This window comes from Periophthalmus magnuspinnatus, chromosome 13, assembly GCF_009829125.3.
Source record: "Periophthalmus magnuspinnatus isolate fPerMag1 chromosome 13, fPerMag1.2.pri, whole genome shotgun sequence".
In the NCBI taxonomy this organism is placed as follows: Eukaryota; Metazoa; Chordata; class Actinopteri; order Gobiiformes; family Gobiidae; genus Periophthalmus; species Periophthalmus magnuspinnatus.
This window is the reverse complement of record NC_047138.1, coordinates 22,491,055-22,498,927: the sequence shown is the minus strand read 5'-3', so window position 1 is coordinate 22,498,927 and position 7,873 is coordinate 22,491,055.

Below are 7,873 nucleotides of genomic sequence, written 5' to 3'. Positions count from 1 at the left end.
GTTGTTAAAACTGGTTAAAACTGCTCTTTGTCAAAGAGCAATCTCCTGACTTATATCAGGCCTCAGTTAAATATGTCTTCCATATATTTATGCTTAAAGCCAGAGTAAATAACTTTTTAAAAAAAAAGGTTTATTGCACTGAAAAACCTGCATCCTTACTACGAGAGCTTTCATCTCCATAAACCTCACTTATTTGGCCTGGAGAAGAGCCTCCTACTTGTTCCCATGGAAATGATGTTCCTATGGCTATAATATTCCACAGTATAGCATGAATGTGTGTATTTCCATGGAGAATGTATGGTTTTAACTCTCTATTTCCATGGAATCATGCAGGTGTACCAAGTTAAAGGTGTCCAGAAATGGCCAATGATGATGCATAAAATAGGACCTATAGCCCTATTAATAATGTCAATGTAGCATTAAATTAACCACAGTATTCATACATATTTCCTGACATTACCTCTATCAATTGCATTAATTATCTCTCAGGGACACTCAATATTTAAGTTACTAACAATACAAGAAGTATCTTTGCACAATTGTTCACTGCCCTCTCTTTATCCATGCTGCTTCATTTGTCACTATGGAATTTTAATATGCAATATGCTGTATCATTTTCCAGCTTTGCCATTTCTGTAGTTTATGATGCAAAATGCCAGGGCTGGGTGGTGTCTGATGATAATCCTCACATATGAATTCAAAATATTTCCAGGTATTATTATTGCTTATAGCATTATTTGTATTGTAGCTTGCACATTTTCCACACAGTTAAATCAAATGTGTATTAATTATTGATTGCATTACGTTACAGGGAACAGTATGTGCCTTATACAGCATAGAGTCAAAAACAGTACTATAATGGTTGTTCTAACAGTGTTTCACATTCACCCTTTACCAGTGGCATTTTTTAGATCTGGCTGCATGGATTTGTTCAGTAATTTCATGTCAAATGAAGTTTAATAAAACAACTTTTGAGTAAATGTATTATGTGGTGTCCTTATACTGTTGAGTGCACTAGAGTTGATTGTCCAGTAGAGGGAGACATGATTTTAATAATTAAGACTCGTGTGTGTGTGGGTGTGGGTGTGTGTGTGTGTGTGTGTGTGGGTGGGGGTGTGTCTGTGTGTGCGTGCGCCAGTCACACATGCTCTGTGGAAACTTGCCACACCCAAATCATTATGTCATTTCTGGAGTTTAAATGGAAACCGTTACATCTGATGTGATTCTTTTTGATTCTTTCTGACCTGTGCAGGTTGGTTGAAACACAAATATTAACAATTGAAGTCTAGTTATTGGGTTATCTGATTATTGGTTGATTATATTGGCCATGTAAATGTACCTGATTATAATCAGTGGGTAATCATGGTTTTCAGTTTCATGTTATAGGTGCCATTTTGAGGACTTTGATCACTTTTGACCATTCAAAAGAGTAATTGGTTTTGAATTGCTAATTGCTATGGCAATAATTCAAAATGTTATATATTATTTATTATTGCAGCTGTGGTCATAGTAAAAGAAACTAGAAAATGATAAATACTCTATAGTAGTAGCAGAAGTAGTATTAGCAGTAATAGCATTACTATTATAAAGGCTTGACCCAATTAAGCCCATATCTGTGAGTAAACAAATTATATTTTTCCCCAATGCTTATTTTTCAAACACAGCAGCCATTCCACACACATTGTTTCTGTCGCATTGAATCTTAAAGTCAAAAGGATTAGATAAAGACTCTGACATACATGCACAAATCTCACAAAATGGCTGCCACATTCAAATCAGGCAGGCTCCACCTCCTGAGTGAAACCTGAACTATACTCTCTGGGCCTGTTGCAACCTTCACAAATTAGTCTTGTTTACCGTGATTCATAGTTTAGAACTCAGACCAGGGCAGGACAAAAAACTGGCTATCCTTTCTTCCATGTAAAAGGGACTGAGGAGGGAGGAAGCAGCTGTGCACCATGGGAAGGTCAGGGGTTGATAATCCGCGGCCTGATTCGGTCTAGATTAAAAAACCTGCTCCGAGTTGTGATTAAGAGAACGCAGGGTTAGCAGATTAAAGACGGCCAAACAAAATGAAAGCAGTTTTAACCCAATCTTGCAATTCATCATAATAACCAAAACCTTCAACTGTCATTACAACAGCAGATTACAATAAACTGCCCTTCAACTTTATATATTCTCTTTGACAAATATTTTGAAATTTCCAAAACAGTAAAATTGAGCAAGCAGGTTTTTCTGAAATTGTATTCCATATAGTCAAAGATATAAATTAAAGGGCCCATATTACACTATTGTTGTTCCCAATGTTCACATGGTGGAACAGAGCATGTGGAGATGTAAACAGAAAGGGTTACTCAAACATGTGTGAATGAAACAGAACACAACTCCAGGTATGTTTTTTTGATGAGGTAACAGCATCACAAGAGTCAATTTTGCGTAATAGAGGACCTTTAAAGGTGCTGTGTAACTTTTATTTTGGTAATCTCCATGGAGATGTTATTTCTTTCTCAAAAATATCAGTATGGCATTAAATTTATCTCTAATCTCCATAAAGACAAATAATAGGTAACACCACCATGCCAAGTTACAGGTCAGATCTGAGAAGAGGCTTCCGTTAGGATAGCATGTATTTCAGTTAGCATTTCTTGTCATATTTCTTGTTGGCACTAAAATAACCTGAATTTAATAAATGCAAAACAGATATTTAATGCCATACATATCTCCATGGAGACAACCAACAGAAACGTTACACAGTGCACCTTTAAAATTAAGGTTGATGTAATTTACTCTCTGTATTTGACCCATGTTGTTTGTCACTGACGCAATATGTGCAGTGGTCAGGGCCTGGGGACCCTCTGCCAAATCTTACACTAGGATCTTGGTCAAGAGTACCTAGCTAGCGGTTGTGCATTAGCTTACTCTGCAGGTTTAAGGTTGATCTTACTCACAGAGCAAAACCCACTCAGACAAAGCAGAATATGCAAACTCAAAAGTTATGGTACAAGAATCAAGCTTGTGCCCTTCTTACTGTCACTTGCCACTATACAACTAATAATGTCAAATGTTTAAATGATTATAATCTAACCCATCACTGCAAATGAGACTGGTAAAATCTAGTAGAAGTAGTAGAATTGTCTGGATCTAGCACGTTTCTTCCCAACAGTTTTGGGGATTAGAGAGGTAAGATAACATCCAAAGCAACTTCTGAAAGCAAGGATTAGCAAACAGTAGGTAAACAAGGATTAGAAACATCTGGAAGTTGCTGAGGAGATTATTGTCGAAGGCAGTCAGTGTCAAGTGTATGCTAATCAAATCAACAGTTTGAAAACAAGTAATTTATTAAATATGTATCTTGAAAATAGAGCTTTTTAAGGCTCTTAGTTGGTGATAAATGCTGTGTAGTTGCTTTAGAATTGACATGGTCGAGTGATAGACCCCTGCAGAACTCCATCGTGTACTGTTGTATTCTGATCAAAGGATAAATAAGATTAGAGACAACATATAGATGAGATTGTTTGTCCACTGATCCAAAGGTTAACGGTGAAATTCCAACTCCCACAGATGAATGCCGTTGTGTTCCTCGGCAAGACACTTACCCCACCTCGCCACCAGTGTCTGTGTAGACTGCTGTATGCTGCGTGTGAATGGGTGAGTGGTTCCTCTCCTTTGAGTTCTTTGATTGCCTTGAAGGTAGAAATGCACTATATAAAAGTGTGACCATTTACCACTACATAGAACTTTGGTAAAAAATCAGGTTTTGTAAAAGATATTTTGTGTCTACTTTTGTACATCATTCTGTTTACTATATACATACTTGTTTACAATGCATCTTTCCAATATATAAGTGTAACTTGTCTGGTACTGAGTCCACTTGTCTGGTATTGAGCCCATCACCCACTTGCCTCCAGTGAGATGTAATTGTTTTCCTTGGAATATTCCACAGTTTGACATTAAGCACATCTTTTTTGTCTCTATATTTGCTTGGTGGCATCACCTGCTTGTCTCCATGGAGACTAGTGTTGTTACGATACTAAAATTACTAAAATTTCAAGTTCTGTTTCAATAACAATACTGATTTTGATACCACGATGACAATAAAAAAACACCCTGTAATTTAGACAATAGAATTTTCAACATTAAATCATAGTACTTTCTTGTATATTCCCCTGTGGCCTTATATCTGTGTAATCTCTCAAGTATCCAGGTAGGTTCCATAGTGGTCCATGGGTGTATACTAGACTATGTGGTGTTATACTTGTTCTGATACAGCTCAATATCATTCTAAACTAACCAATATATCAGCAGAATATAAACTGCAACTGATACTACAACCAACTCCTTGTGTGTAAAACTCTGTACTAGCCTCACATACGGACTAGTAGGACTCCTAATCCTCCACAAAGACACTATACTTTACACAATGTAATGAATCCTAACATAAGGTCCACGCCCTCCTCTCTGTACAGTGTAAGTCCATAAGCCTGTAAGCTAACTCACAGTCTCTCCATCAGGTCTCCTTTAGGATCTGAGCTGAAAGAGAGAGGGGCTGTATCCCACTGACAGGATTATTCAAATAAAGGGGAGAATACAGTAATCCTGACAGAGTAGCACAGGGCGACCCCAGCTCACACCATGATTACATTCACACATAGGTCTAGCTCGTAGGCTATATATGGGTTAGCTTCACACTGCTAACACTAGCGGCCAGGTAACAGCCACAGATTGAGAGACATGTCTGCTTTTTCAGTTCCAATACTGATTTCAATACTATAGCTTTAGGTATCTGCCAATACCAGCTATCAACGATACAGAAATAAAATAAGATAAAACTCATTCTGTGTTGTGCAGCTGGTATTTGTCTCTCAAGTACCTACAGAACAGCTTTGTATAAATGAATACCCAAACATTATGCATTTCTGCCCCAACTACAACCAGTAAAAAGTCTTATATATGTCCAAACAAGACATGTAAGCTCATATATGTAAGCTGATATCCAATCTAGCATGCATATTATATAATTATATATATATATAATATATATATATATATATATATATATATATATATATATATATATATATACACACACACACTACATTCATAACTGGCAGTGTGGGCTCTGGTAAGGTTATAGCTTAGGAGAGGGAAGGTGGGACTAAATAAATTGGTATCAAAAGAGCAAATAGTATAAAGATACAAATGGCAAAACACAATGAAAGTTAACATTAGAAAACACACATTACACTAATAATCTAATTTAGCCTATGCATTATTCTAAATTTGTATTCTTTGAATTATGCAGGCCTGTATGTAAAACAGGTATCCTAGGTACAACAATATATCAATTTATTAAAGTGCATTTGTCATTAAAAAAAATGTTATAATATTTAAGAGTTTACCAAAAATCTTGCCTAGTTTTAATTTGTTTTATTTAAACTTGTACTTCCTGGTTGGACATGGGCAGCAGATATGACAAAGTAAATGGCAACACCTTCATTTTGTTGAATTAAGGTTTAAATTGAAATTTTTGGTGTTGATGACAGATACAAGTATATACTTTCAGAGCTTATCACTAGGCTTGTCATGATAATTACTATTTTTAATTACTATATTTATTGTGTGTACTTTTTCTTTACACTACTGGGAAATGTTTGGTTTGGTTTTTGGCTATAGGAAGAGTTAAATACTTAAGTGTTTCATTCTGCTGTTTATTTATTGCAGCTCATGATTTTTTAACAATATCGTAGATTTAGAATATTTTTTGTGGTTTAAATCTGCTCTTGGATTTTTTTTGTCAGTGGCATAAAATTGTTTCAGTATCATCATTTATCGCGTGTATTTACATAAGCAATATATCAAACTTCAAAATTTGTTATTGTGACAGGACTACTCATCACTACTTCTTTTATTTTTATACTTTTCTTTTCAACTCTTTCCACAAAATGCCACATAAACTATGCAAAACTATAAATATTAACCACAAGTACTATCCCGCCAAAGCAAGTCATAATTTGAAAAACATGAAAACCTGACATAGGCACTTTAATTAAGTTGATTTGGTATCATCAGTGGTAAATGGTCATATTTATATAGCACTTTTCTACCTTCAAAGCACTTAGCTTTACATCAAGGAACCATGCACACACACTCATGTACACAAATACAAGGGCAAGATGGGTTAAGAGTCTTAAGTAGAGATGACTGCTCTACCAACAATGTTGCATTTAAACCACACCATGTGTCAAAGGGTGTATTTCCACTTAACTGACTAAAACTCTGATCAATTTATATACCAAAATAGGATATCGACTGAACCGTTATCTTGGAACTGATATCTGATCTATTAAAAATTCCAATGTCTGATACCAGTATTGTATTGGTGCATCTCTTACTCAAAGCAGGACAATTGTGAATTCACCTAAAGACAGCAGCTCTTCCTTAAGGTCACAGTGTGAAAAACAATGAATCAGCCACTCAAGGGGAAACAACTACAAAGCTTCAGCTACAGAGAACTACAGCTGTTTTAATTACTGTAGACATTCACTATTGATGTGATTGGAGCTTACAAGAGCAGAGGACATGGATTTGCTGCTGGTGATTAGAGCAGGGTAATGGAGGATACAGCTGTGTTTATTCAGTCTTCACTCATTTTAATTATCTGTAACAGAAATACAATAGAAGCTCATTGAATCACTGGACAAGTTCATTCTTCTAATGCCAAACAATTAGAAGTCAGTATTTTTTAAAATAAAATTCTACTTCTTAGAATAGTTTTGTCCTTCGCATTACATGAACTTGTATATGATATTATGTCCAAACAGTTACTCTTAATTGAGTAAAGATCAGCTGAGTAATTTTGGACCACTGTTTTTTCTTAATACTATTTTGAAGCAGTATTGTTACCATATTAAAATTTCAAACTCAATTTCGATATTAAGGAATAGACTCAGTGCTCAATACCTATTCTGATACCACGATAATAAAAACACTCTACTTAGACAACACTTTATTTAGACAATATAATGTAATTTTCAATATTAAATCAAATTATTTTCTTTTATATTACCATGTGGCCTCCCAGTTGTCCAGGTGGGTTCTATAGTGGTCCACGGGTGTATACTAATCTATGCCATCTTATACTTGTTCTGATATAGCTCATGATCATTCTACAGTTATTCAGGAAAGGTTCATATCTGTCCTGTGAATGTGACTTCTTTTAGTATTGATACTTGCTTAACTGGGTATCTAATTTCGATACTAGTTTTATTACTGATTAGTATCTGATTTTCAATAATTTTGACAACCTTATTTTGAAAATAACAACTCTCACATATATTTTCTGGTTACTATACTCACTTCTGATAAGCAATTTTCTAGATTGACCTGAAGTGTTGCCGAAAATCTGTACTGAAAGCTCACATTCATTCATAGGAAAAGGTGGGTAAAGTATCTTGCCCAAGGAGACTACAACAATAGATCCATGTTTTAACCTGTCTATTCTCCTATATATAATTAAGTCAATCCGCTTTGTCATCAGTAAACATATAGCACTAGTATTGACAGATGTTGAGGCCTATCCTTGAAGGTGACACAGATTAAGAAGCACACATGGCTCAGTGTCACCTGTCACAGCTGCAGGTGAATACCTTTACAACAGCTTTATTTTTTAATCTCCCTGACAACAGATAGCTTGGATGCAATCTGTATTTGAACACCTTCACTCTGCTTTTAGAAGGTCATTTACATACCTGAATGTACGACATTTACATACCTGAATGTAAAAAGCAAGTGCCAAAATTTCCACGGATTCACAAATAGTTGAAAAGACAAGAAAAGATAGCAGTGAATAAAAAATAACCCAACTGAGCTGATA